The 13,783-nt window shown below is 49.1% G+C and overlaps 1 protein-coding gene across 5 annotated transcripts in view; it reads right to left on the bottom strand.

Annotated features, from left to right (window-relative positions):
• Window positions 1-13,783, bottom strand: part of ARHGEF25 (Rho guanine nucleotide exchange factor 25) — a 980,382-nt gene that overhangs the window by 112,052 nt on the left and 854,547 nt on the right. The gene's annotated exons all lie outside the window — the stretch shown is intronic.

Raw genomic sequence — 13,783 nt, forward strand, 5'->3', positions numbered from 1 at the left:
GCAGTAGATTCATATGATCTTGCTATCTAGTATTGGGCTTGGACATTTGCAATTTATTTTTCTTCTTAGAAACCTGTAGAGATACAAGGTATAGTGATTACTTCCTTAGTTGGCAATGCACATTGTCACCTTCCCCTTTGTTAGGTTGTTCTACTCTGAGCGTAGAGATGGAGCAGTGGATGGGGCAGTTGGGAGGCCATGCAAGAAGATATATACAAAGAATTTAGGTATATAAGTAAAGAAGTGTACATCTGCAAAAACCAGTGGCTTCAAGCGAGGCAAGTGGGTGCATGTATCTACAGCAGTACACGCTATGAAAAGATGCTTTTAAACTGTAAAAAACAGATTCTGTTTGTAGCATATGTGGCTGTAGATACACATGCTCTGCATAAACTGTAAAGCAGTGCTCCTCTGAACAGTGGCGTGTCAATGAATGACGCAGATGTCTGAAACAGCGTTCTTATTACAGTTTAGCCAACTCTAGCCTGTTAATAGGCGAGAATATCCACACAGTAGTGTTTAGTAGAGGTGTGTGGAATGACCATGTAGCTGCTCTGAAGATGTCAGTTATGAGAATATTTCTTAGGAATGACATGGTTGGCAACTTCTTCCTAGTAGAATGTACTCAAGGGTAAGTGGGGAGAACCCTTCTTGGGTCTCACCAAAGACAGCGGACATGCGCTGTCTCCTGCAACACTATTATTTCTTTAAAAAAACTCTAAAATGGGTTTTTAGCATGCCCATTACGTACCATTGGTGTTTTTATCCACTCCTCATAAGTGAATTTCCTTTTCTTTGGAAGAGTTTGCTGTGACTTCGGCAGCAGCTTTTGCCTGTCTACAAGCAAATAAAAAACATGCTTCTGGAGAGCCTCTCACTTCCCCTGCGGGACAATAGGCTGCTCTAAATCTTTGGAGGTGGCAGTTGAGGGTTTTCTGTGCTGAATGTGACTTCGGTGTCAAGGATTATTCATACAAAAATTCTCTACCTTTATCAACCATAAAGCGCTATACGTCGCAAAAACACCTAAGAAGCTGACTTACTGACAAAAGCATGCCACAATTGGAATATCAAAACATATCAAAATGTATTAATAGTCAATTGACATTATTAGATTATTTAAAAAGCAATAAATAAAGACAAATCACATCCCACCCCACACTCACTCAGCCATTCAAACAACCAAACTCGTACCCACACATACTCATACGTCCTGAAGATCAGGAATCTAGCCATGCCAAAGCACCAAAAGAAGTCCAGTAACAAATGGACCAAAATTACCAACTAATATTGACATCGATGATATTTTAAAAAACACGGATCATTTTATCCAAGAATAACACAATATATGAAAAAAGCCATACATTTCAGATCAACATATTGGGACAAACAGGAGAATTAATCATAAACTTTATATGGTCCACAAGAATATTTCAACGCCGACACGCGTTTCGGTGTTCGACCCAAATGCGTGTCTCACCTTTCTCAGGGCGAATGCATCAGAGGCAGTGGCCGTGGGACGTGCCGAGGGCAAACATACAACAGTTGCATACAATATATGTAAGGAATAAAATACTTCAAAGCAACAATGATAAGATTATCACAATGCATGCTTGTTAGGTCATGTCAGAAGGCTTAGCTTTGAAATAGGTTGTAAAGAAACAATATCCGGGTAACTAGTGCACACTAAGAGAAGGTGAAACGTAGAATGGGATAAGTGGGGAATAACAGAACCATCACCTCATATCCAAACACGAGTGACCAGTAGGATGTGCCATGAGTGTTTCCTGATTTCAGAGAATGGTATCAGGTACACACAAGATGGCCTGAAATAGTGCCAGTAACCTAGGCGCGAAATGGTGTAGAAAGTTGAAAAAGAAGACAGAGTGGAGCCGCCTAGGTTACTGGGACTATTTCAGGCCATCTTGTGTGTACCTGATACCATTCTCTGAAATCAGGAAACACTCACGGCACATCCTACTGGTCACTCGTGTTTGGATATGAGGTGATGGTTCTGGCTCACTTTGCCCCTGGATGCAAGCTAGCCTGGCTGATGAGGGCTGTTGGCCCTAAACCAGTCCCAGGATCCTTGTTTACGGTCCAGTGAAGACATGGCTTGGCAGTTCGGGCTGGACTGTTCCCATGAGGCACAGGGTCAAGACTGATTTGCATATAGCTGTGTCTGAACCGGGGTGGCAAAGTGAGCTAAAGAACGATGATGGATTCAACCCAGATCTGTGACTGGGGGTGAGTGTCTGAAAAATGTCAGCACTTTGTCCATCATCTCCTTTAATTTGCTTTGTTTGCCCTAAGTTGGCAAGGTATGCCCAGACGTGGGTCCCTTGCTCACTTTGCCACTGGATTCAAGCTAGCCTGGCTGATGGGGGCTGTTGGCCCGAAACCGGTCCCAGGATCCTTGTTTCCGGTCCAGTAAAGACATGGCTTGGCAGTTCGGGCTGGACTGTTCCCATGAGGCACAGGGTCAAGACTGATTTGCATATAGCTGTGTCTGAACTGGGGTGGCAAAGTGAACTAAAGAACAATGATGGATTCAACCCAGATCTGTGACTGGGGGTTGAGTGTCTGAAAAGTTTCAGCACTCAGTCCATCATCTCCTTGTGTTTGTTTTGTTCGCCTTAAGTTGGCAGGGTATGCCCAGACGTGGGTCCCTTGCTCACTTTGCCACTGGATTCAAGCTAGCCTGGCTGATGAGGGCTGTTGGCCCGAAACTGGTCCCGGGATCCTTGCTTTCGGTCCAGTGAAGACATGGCTTGGCAGTTCGGGCTGGACTGTTCCCATGAGGCACAGGGTCAAGACTGATTTGCATATAGCTGTTTCTGAACTGGGGTGGCAAAGTGAACTAAAGAACAATGATGGATTCAACCCAGATCTGTGACTGGGGGTGAGTGTCTAAAAAGTTTCAGCACTCCGTCCATCATCTCCTTGTGTTTGCTTTGTTCACCCTAAGTTGACAGGGTATGCCCAGACGTGGGTCTCTTGCTCACTTTGCCACTGGATTCAAGCTAGCCTGGCTGATGAGGGCTGTTGGCCCGAAACCGGTCCCGGGATCCTTGTTTCCGGTCCAGTGAAGACATGGCTTGGCAGTTCGGGCTCGATTGTACCCATGAGGCACAGGGTCAAGACTGATTTGCATAAAGCTGTGTCTGAACTGGGGTGGCAAAGAGAGCTAAAGAACGATGATGGATTCAACCCAGATCTGTGACTGGGGGTGAGTGTCTGAAAAGTTTCAGCACTCCGTCCATCATCTCCTTGTGTTTGCTTTGTTTGCCCTAAGTTGGCAGGATATGCCCAGACGTGGGTCCCTTGCTCACTTTGCCACTGGATTCAAGCTAGCCTGGCTGAAGAGGGCTGTTGGCCCGAAACCGGTCCCGGGATCCTTTTTTCCAGTCCAGTGAAGACATGGCTTGGCAGTTCGGGCTGGATTGTTCCAATGAGGCACAGGGTCAAGACTGATTTGCATATAGCTGTTTCTGAACTGGGGTGGCAAAGTGAACTAAAGAACAATGATGGATTCAACCCCGATCTGTGACTGGGGGTGAGTGTCTGAAAATTTTCAGCACTCCGTCCATCATATCCTTGTGTTTGTTTTGTTCGGCTTAAGTTGGCAGGGTATGCCCAGACGTGGGTCCCTTGCTCACTTTGCCACTGGATTCAAGCTAGCCTGGCTGATAGGGCTGTTGGCCCGAAACTGGTCCCGGGATCCTTGTTTTCGGTCCAGTGAAGACATAGCTTGGCAGTTCAGGCTGGAATGTTCCCATGAGGCACAGGGTCAAGACTGATTTGCATATAGCTGTTTCTGAACTGGGGTGGCAAAGTGAACTAAAGAACAATGATGGATTCAACCCAGATCTGTGACTGGGGGTGAGTGTCTGAAAAGTTTCAGCACTCCGTCCATCATCTCCTTGTGTTTGCTTTGTTCACCCTAAGTTGACAGGGTATGCCCAGACGTGGGTCTCTTGCTCACTTTGCCACTGGATTCAAGCTAGCCTGGCTGATGAGGGCTGTTGGCCCGAAACCGGTCCCGGGATCCTTGTTTCCGGTCCAGTGAAGACATGGCTTGGCAGTTCGGGCTGGATTGTTCCCATGAGGCACAGGATCAAGACTGATTTCCATAAAGCTGTGTCTGAACTGGGGTGGCAAAGTGAGCTAAAGAACGATGATGGATTCAACCCAGATCTGTGACTGGGGGTGAGTGTCTGAAAAGTTTCAGCACTCCGTCCATCATCTCCTTGTGTTTGCTTTGTTTGCCCTAAGTTGGCAGGATATGCCCAGACGTGGGTCCCTTGCTCACTTTGCCACTGGATTCAAGCTAGCCTGGCTGATGAGGGCTGTTGGCCCGAAACCGGTCCCGGGATCCTTTTTTCCAGTCCAGTGAAGACATGGCTTGGCAGTTCGGGCTGGACTGTTCCCATGAGGCACAGGGTCAAGACTGATTTGCATAAAGCTGTGTCTGAACTGGGGTGGCAAAGTGAGCTAAAGAACGATGATGGATTCAACCCAGATCTGTGACTGGGGGTAAGTGTCTGAAAAGTTTAAGCACTCCGTCCATCATCTCCTTGTGTTTACTTTGTTCGACCTAAGTTGGCAGGGTATGCCCAGACGTGGGTCCCTTGCTCACTTTGCCACTGAATTAAAGCTAGCCTGGCTGATGAGGGCTGTTGGCCCGAAACCGGTCCGGGGATCCTTGTTTCCGGTCCAGTAAAGATATGGCTTGGCAGTTCGGGCTGGACTGTTCCCATGAGGCACAAGGTCAAGACTGAATTGCATATAACTGTGTCTGAACTGGGGTGGCAAAGTGAGCTAAAGAACGATGATGGATGCAACCCAGATCTGTTACTGGAGGTGAGTGTCTGAAAAGTTTCAGCACTCTGTCCATCATCTCCTTGTGTTTGCTTTGTTCGCCCTAAGTTGGCAGTGGATGCCCAGATGTGGGTCCCTTGCTCATTTTGCCACTGGATTCAAGCAAGCCTGGCGCTGATGATGGCTGTTGGCCCGAAACCGGTCTTAGGACCCTTGTTTACGGTCCAGTGAAGACATGGCTTGGCAGTTCGGGCTGGACTGTTCCCATGAGGCACAGGGTCACGACTGATTTGCATATAGCTGTTTCTGAACTGGGGTGGCAAAGTGAACTAAAGAACAATGATGGATTCAACCCCGATCTGTGACTGGGGGTGAGTGTCTGAAAATTTTCAGCACTCCGTCCATCATATCCTTGTGTTTGTTTTGTTCGGCTTAAGTTGGCAGGGTATGCCCAGACGTGGGTCCCTTGCTCACTTTGCCACTGGATTCAAGCTAGCCTGGCTGATAGGGCTGTTGGCCCGAAACTGGTCCCGGGATCCTTGTTTTCGGTCCAGTGAAGACATAGCTTGGCAGTTCAGGCTGGAATGTTCCCATGAGGCACAGGGTCAAGACTGATTTGCATATAGCTGTTTCTGAACTGGGGTGGCAAAGTGAACTAAAGAACAATGATGGATTCAACCCAGATCTGTGACTGGGGGTGAGTGTCTGAAAAGTTTCAGCACTCCGTCCATCATCTCCTTGTGTTTGCTTTGTTCACCCTAAGTTGACAGGGTATGCCCAGACGTGGGTCTCTTGCTCACTTTGCCACTGGATTCAAGCTAGCCTGGCTGATGAGGGCTGTTGGCCCGAAACCGGTCCCGGGATCCTTGTTTCCGGTCCAGTGAAGACATGGCTTGGCAGTTCGGGCTGGATTGTTCCCATGAGGCACAGGATCAAGACTGATTTCCATAAAGCTGTGTCTGAACTGGGGTGGCAAAGTGAGCTAAAGAACGATGATGGATTCAACCCAGATCTGTGACTGGGGGTGAGTGTCTGAAAAGTTTCAGCACTCCGTCCATCATCTCCTTGTGTTTGCTTTGTTTGCCCTAAGTTGGCAGGATATGCCCAGACGTGGGTCCCTTGCTCACTTTGCCACTGGATTCAAGCTAGCCTGGCTGATGAGGGCTGTTGGCCCGAAACCGGTCCCGGGATCCTTTTTTCCAGTCCAGTGAAGACATGGCTTGGCAGTTCGGGCTGGACTGTTCCCATGAGGCACAGGGTCAAGACTGATTTGCATAAAGCTGTGTCTGAACTGGGGTGGCAAAGTGAGCTAAAGAACGATGATGGATTCAACCCAGATCTGTGACTGGGGGTAAGTGTCTGAAAAGTTTCAGCACTCCGTCCATCATCTCCTTGTGTTTACTTTGTTCGACCTAAGTTGGCAGGGTATGCCCAGACGTGGGTCCCTTGCTCACTTTGCCACTGAATTAAAGCTAGCCTGGCTGATGAGGGCTGTTGGCCCGAAACCGGTCCGGGGATCCTTGTTTCCGGTCCAGTAAAGATATGGCTTGGCAGTTCGGGCTGGACTGTTCCCATGAGGCACAAGGTCAAGACTGAATTGCATATAACTGTGTCTGAACTGGGGTGGCAAAGTGAGCTAAAGAACGATGATGGATGCAACCCAGATCTGTTACTGGAGGTGAGTGTCTGAAAAGTTTCAGCACTCTGTCCATCATCTCCTTGTGTTTGCTTTGTTCGCCCTAAGTTGGCAGTGGATGCCCAGATGTGGGTCCCTTGCTCATTTTGCCACTGGATTCAAGCAAGCCTGGCGCTGATGATGGCTGTTGGCCCGAAACCGGTCTTAGGACCCTTGTTTACGGTCCAGTGAAGACATGGCTTGGCAGTTCGGGCTGGACTGTTCCCATGAGGCACAGGGTCACGACTGATTTGCATATAGCTGTGTCTGAACTGGGGTGGCAAAGTGAGCTAAAGAACGATGATGGATTCGACCCAGATCTGTGTCTGGGGTTGAGTGTCTGAAAAGTTTCAGCACTCTGTCCATCATCTCCTTGTGTTTGCTTTGTTCGCCCTAAGTTGGCACGGTATGCCCAGACATGGGTCCCTTGCTTACTTTGCCACTGGATTCAAGCTAGCCTGGCTGATGAGGGCTGTTGGCCTGAAACCGGTCGCAGGATCCTTGTTTCCAGTCCAGTGAAGACATGGCTTGGCAGTTCAGGCTGGATTGTTCCCATGAGGCACAGGGTGAAGACTGATTTACATAACGCTGTGTCTGAACTGGGGTGGCAAAGTGAGCTAAAGAACAATGATGGATTCAACCCAGATCTGTGACTGGGGGTGAGTGTCTGAAAAGTTTCAGCACTCCGTCCATCATCTCCTTGTGGGTGCTCTGCTTTGAGAGAGGACAGCCAAATTCTTGGAGCGCTGTACGCTCAAGCATCTCTTTTTTTAAAAAAAATGTTAACTGAAAAATTAGCACAATACAGTCATGGCATGATATATCTACAATGATTGAACGTCTACGATAAGAAACAATTTCTTCGATAACAGAGCCACGTATCCTTCCCTCTTCTGATACATATATGATTACAAGCACCACCATCATTCCCATTTGACCGTCATGTGGGTGCATATGAGATCTGAAAACTACCTTATATGGCCATTCATGATATTGCCTGTATCAGGCTTCAGCTTGACCCAGCTATGGGAGTCCCTTGTGTTGTAGTCGATACGGACTGTTGTGTGTCATCCCCAATGTCCAACCCAAAGTATCTTCTCCATGGGTCCCAGATCCTGTGAAAATTTTTGGGACATCCCCTGCTGTGGTGTGTGGTATGTTCGGCCGCCATATATACGTCCATTCCCCTTGCCCATTCCTGCATAGTGGGTCGATCTGCCACCCCCTATCTCCGCGCTATATCCCTTTTTGCGACTACCAATCCCAGTGAGGTGAAAGTTAGCTGTGCTCTAGTGACATCTATGTCGCTTGGTATGCCCAGTATCACAAAATGGGGCTCTACAGGTAGCGTCACCCCCAGGACATCTCCTAGTAATTTAAGTATCTATGACTGTGTCCAGTACAGTTGTATCTCGGGGTAGGCCCAGACCGTGTGGAAAAAGTCACTGTTAGCTCCAGAGCAAGTCAGACAGGATGGTGAGTCAGCCCATCCCATTCTGTGTAGCCGGGTTCGATCATAATATGTGCAGGGTAGAATCTTAAGTTGGATCAGACAAAGCCTCGCCTTTATGGCTACTTCTCTGGGGTGCATTAATGCCTCTTCCCAGTTGATATCCTCCAGGGATTCCACTCTCCCTCCCAACGTGCTCTAAATTCCACCAATCCATCCGGAATATTATTGTTGATAGTTTTATAAGTAAAGGAGACCGCCTTGTGAGTTAGTTTCTCCTGCAGAAGCCTACCCTCCAAAGGAGCGTATTCCCGAACTTGGTCACCCAGAATTGTCTCTTTCTGCCATGCATGTCGCAGTTGCGCGTATTTAAGGAATTGTGAGTCGTTCAGTTCATAATCCTGTTTGAGCTTTGCCCATGTTTTGAGCTCACTATTTTCCATGACGTCTTTTATTGTGGAGATCTCAAGGAGATCCCACGTCCCAAATCCCCTGAGCTTTCAGATCTCTTTGAACCATGCCCCCTCCCAGAGCGGTGTACTCCTTGTGACCCGAGCCGTCCAGCACAAAGTTTTAGTCGCCCTCACCCATGCTGACAAAGTCAGACGAGTTGCGGGTAACAGTCGGGAGCTCCCTTTCCCTCCATAAAGATAGTGTAGGTGGGTGTGCGGCATCATCTCCGTCCGCTCGAGGCAGTATGATGGGTGAAGTCTACTCTTATATATCCATTCATTTATGGGTATCAAGTGAGAGGCCCAATAATAGGCTTCTATATCTTGGAGTGCTATCCCTTCATTATATGGGTTACGCTGTAGTGTCTTGAGGGCTATTCTAGGGTGACTCCCTGCCACAATAGGGTGCGGGTTTTACTAGCGATTTCAGTGAAGGCACCTGAAGGGAGCGGATGGTTAGAATTTTGAAGAGTATAGAGCAGTTGGGGCAGGGTAATCATTTTAAAGAGTGCCGCCCGTTCGAGTAGGGTAAGGGGGAGGTCTTTCCATCTTTCAATGTCTGACTTGAAAAAAGTCAGAATAACTTCCAAATTCTCCTTCCTGTACTTGTCGGGATATGGAGTAACAAAGATACCCAAGTATTGGAAACCTTGTTGGACAACTCGCAAGTCCCCAGGCAGGGGCCAGTCCGTCTGGGAGTCGCTCGGCAATAGAACGTCGACTTATTCCAGTTGATTTTGGAGCCCGAGTAGTGGCCGTATTCAACTATTGTTTCAAACAGGGCCAGTAGAGTCGTGGACTGGTGAGAAATGTACAGTTAAATGTCATCGCGTATAGAGAAATTGTTTCCTCTTCAACGTCCGTGGGTGTACAGCGGAATCCCCTTATGGATGGATGGGATCTAATTGTGCAGGCCAAGAATTCATGGGTCAGCGCGAAAAGTAAGGCGAGAGGGGGCAACCCTGTCTCGTCCCCCTCTCGATAGAAAAAGGCACTGAGCCTGTGCCATTAACATGCACTGTGGCTACCAGTTGGTTGTAAAGGAGTGTCACCCAACTCCGAAATTTCGGTCCGAACCCAAATTTAGTCAAAGCGGCAACTAGGAACTTTCAGTCCACGGCGTGAAACGCCTTTTCAGCGTCCAGAGACAAGAACGCCTGAGGACTTGTTTGGATCCTCACCTTCATCAGCCAGTTGTGGGTCCTCCTAAGATTAAGACGAGTAGAGCGACCTGGCATGAACACGGACTGGCTTTCATGAACCAGAGCTGTAACAACCCCAAGGAGTCGGGTCGCCAAGACAGTAGCTAATATTTTAACTTCCGAGTGAAGAAGCGAGATGGGCCTATAAGAGCCACAGTGATTACGGGGCTTACCCTCTTTATAAATAATGACAATAGTGGCCAACCTAAGATCTGGTGGCAAAATACCTTCTTTGTGAGCTTCAACAAAAAGCCTAAGCAGATGGGGACTCAGGCTGCTGGTGTACCTCTTATAGAAGTCTGCCGGCAGTCCGTTGGCGCCCGGGGTCTTCCCGGGGCGGAGTTTCGCCACTGCGTCCTGGATTTCTGCCCAAGACAGGTCGCTCTCCAAGTCTCGAGCATCCTCCTCTCCTAAGACTGGAGTGGGAATTGCCGCCAGATAGTCCCTGATCTCGTTGAAGGACTTAGTTGTCCGGGCTCAGTACAAGTCTCTATAATATTCAGCGAACGCACTTTCTACTCCCTCGTCTGTGGATTGGGTGATCCCCTGGATATCAACCACCTCTCTTACCCATCTGTCCTGGACCTCCTGTTTACTCATCCAGGCCAGGAGTTTACCCGCCTTATCCCCCACTTCATAGAGCTGGTGTAGGGTCGCCAGATATTGCTTTTTGGCGCTATCTGTGGCCAACTCCTTATATTCAAGCCTGAGGGCATTCAACCTACTGTGGATTCTGGATCCTTGTCCTGGGTGATGCAAATTTCGAGTCCCTTTATTTTATGTTCGATCGCCACCAGGTTTCTGTCCTTCTCCTTTTTAACCCAGGCAATACGACTTCAGGCCCTATCTCACAGCACAGTCTTGTATGCCTCCCAGACCATCACTCCAGAGGGGACTGAGTCCTTGTTTTTCTTAAAATGCACCTCAGTGTCTGACCCTATCCCTTTTGCTACTTTGGCATTGCGCAGGTCCCAGGGACTCACAGGCTTATTTATGAGCCCTTGCATCACTTTTGGGCTGCCGGTGAGACCATTTTTGTGACGCCCAGCAGCGTAAAAGATGCACCATGTTGCGTCATATTTACAAAGTGACGCATCTAGATAGATGGGTCACTTTGTAAACCCCTGCGCCACATTATACCTGCGCCAGGTATAATGTATGCAGGGTGGGCGTTCTGACGCAAGTAAGCCTCATAGAAGTGACGCAGTGAAATCTATGAGATTTCACTGCACCACTTCTAGCACGCAAATGCGTCAATATCTTACGCCGGCCTCACAGCAGGCATAAGACTGACGCAGGCACATTGAAATGGGACTTGCCCATGTTAAATGACTCATTGCTGAAGTTGCGTCACTTTTGTGACACACACCAGCAATGCGTCATTTTTGCGCCTACAGATATGTCAGAAATACTGACGTATCTGTAACTCCTTGCGACATGATGCGTCATATTGTAAATATGATGCATCCAGCATGTCGCAAGGAGGGTGCGATGAAAAGTGACGCATCGCTGTTTTAACACAGCGATGCGTCATTTTTCATAAATGAGGCCCTCAGTCTCCAATTGCGGGCATTATGTCGCGTCCTCAAACTCATTTCTACCAAGAGTGGGGAATGGTCGGAGATGCCTCGAGCAGTGTATTCCGCTCGTATCACAGTGTGCAGTTCCCCCTTAGGAACGAAGACATAGTCTAATCTGGAGTATGAGTCATGTGCTCCGGAGTAAAAAGAAAACTGTCTATTCTGGGGGGGTTTCTCTCTCCATGCATCTATTAGGCCCATTGACATGGTGGACCGTTTCAGAGAAGTGACCAGTGTGGACCTGCCTCCCCCAGTATTACGGTCAATTACCGGATCCATGACATCGTTGAAATCCGCTCCCACTATGCGCATTGCTGAGGGCGTTTCAGTCAATATATCTATAATCTTGGTCATTGTGGGTGCTTGTAACCTGGGTGGAGCATAAGCACAGATCAATGTGGTCTCGATCCTTCCCCACAGTCCAGAAACCCCCAAGTATCCTCACAAAGAATCCTGCCATGTGTGCATAATTTGGAAAGGGATGGTCCTCCTGATCAGAATCGCCACGCCTCGTGCCCCTGATGAAAAACCTGAGTGTGCCAGGACCTTGTAGACCCCGCGTCCAATAAACTTACACTGTGTACCTTTGAGGTGTGTTTCTTGGAGCATTACGACGTCCGGGTGGAGTCTTCTAATGTGCTGTGTCACCAGCCCCCTTTTCATCTTGTCTCCCAACCCATTAACGTTCCAGGTCAGGACTGTTAAGTTAGGTCTGTTGATCATCTGTCAATAAGCGGTGGTGTCATGTGGCCCCGGGCACTAGGAGGAGGAAAGATTAAAACCCTGCTAGCACCCCTCAGTTTAAGGGAAAGTCTCCTCGTGGCATCCAGAATGAACAATAACTCTGCGTGCAACCAATCAAACTCAAACTGTGTGAACACCCAACCATCCCACCACCCCACCTCCCTCCACCTCCCCTCTAGCCGTGAGTCCCTCCATCCCTGGAAGCGACCTTCAGCAGGAGAGAGTTGGAGTGTCTGCCGTCCTCCCCCCTCCCAATCAAATACCCCAAAACCCCAACTCTTACAGTTTGTTGCTCAGATGTCCAGTATGTTCAAAGTCGTATCCCAAACACTTCACAAGTGCAAAACAGGGGGGGCATCCGATGTTGATACTCAATACTTCCCCGCCGGAATTCAATTTGCTGTATCCTGTTCAATTAAGTCGATAGTCACAGGCAGAGGTCCATCTGTGGGTTTCTCAGCTTCACCGCTCTGTTCAAGGGCCCGGATCGCGTCCACCAGTGGATGTCCTGCTTCTGATCCGGAAGAGCCATCATTTTCTTCAGAGTCTGTCTGGGGATTGGAGAAGTCAGCTCTCCGCTCCGTTTCAGGAGCGGACCGGGAGTACGCATCTGTCCACTGTTCTTGACGTTTCTGGTCCTGAGCATGTTTTCGAAGGGCATAGGGAGTTCCTGTTCCCAGTCTGTGCGATCTATTCATAGTCGTGTGACATCTTCGGTGGGGGAGGGGGGGGAGGGAGGGGGGGGGGGGGGGTTCTATCTCTGCCAGATCCTCTCTGGGCCTTACGGGCATCGGGCTGCGTTCCCTCCGGCGACCGAATTCTTGGTCTCTCCTCCACCCATGTCCAGGCATCCTCCGGGGTCTGAAAGAAAAAGGCCTTTCCCTGAAAGATGACCTTCAGTTTTGCCGAGAATAGGAGCATGTATTGGAGTTGGAGGGCACGTAACTTGGTTTTGACCGAGTCAAATGTTCGACGTTGTTTGTGAACTTCTCGGCTATAGTCTGGGAATGTCATTATCTTCAGGTTCTCGTAGCAGATGTCACTATGGGGGTGCGGGGGGTGCGGACTGCACCGGGTGACACCCTCACACGGGGTGACACCAAAGGACCGGTGTGTGCAGTAGTGCAGAGTAACGCAACGCAACCTAACCTTTCAGGAGGAGGAGGTGCCTGTGCGCAGTGCGCACTGTCTCCTCCTCCGCCGCGTCTGCGCGCCTCGGCAGTGGCGTCGTCACTAGAGACTCTAGGCCTGGGTGCAGTGATGTCATTCTGAATCCGGGAATCCCGCATGCGCATTGGGCCCTAAAAGTGCACGTGACTGGCATCACGAGGGACGTGATCACTGCCTCTCTGATCACTGATCACGTCGTCTTCGAGAGTTGTGGGCCCATCTTTTGAGCTGTCGGGACTCGGAAGGCCTGCAGTGCGAAGAGACGACTTTCAGGCACAGCAGCTCTGCCTCTGTGTACTTGCTGGCTGGACCTGCCAGGAGGCCCCGGATGCAGGACTGTGGCTCGGACCCGAGGCGCTTTAACACCAGGGTCTCTGTCGCATTGTTAAAACTCTCAGTTTAAAGCTCACTCCAGATACTAGGCGCTACACAGTTGACAAGCATCACTCAAAATGATGGAAATTACCGAAATGTCCTGTCCCAATTTGCATTTTTCAACCCAGGTCCGTGATCTGGTGATGTTGCTCGAGCCGCTTTAATTAATTATCCGTCTCCCAAAAAGTGACCTTTAACCCAGGAAGTGCCTTCTCTTGGAGGAAGCAGATCTCCGCTCGTGTCTGTACCTCTAAGGGTGTTATACTGTGTGTATCTCTTCTTGTAAATAACTTCAGGCCTCAGTCTCGCCTGCT

Source organism: Triturus cristatus, chromosome 4_1, assembly GCF_964204655.1.
Source record: "Triturus cristatus chromosome 4_1, aTriCri1.1, whole genome shotgun sequence".
NCBI lineage: Eukaryota > Metazoa > Chordata > Amphibia > Caudata > Salamandridae > Triturus > Triturus cristatus.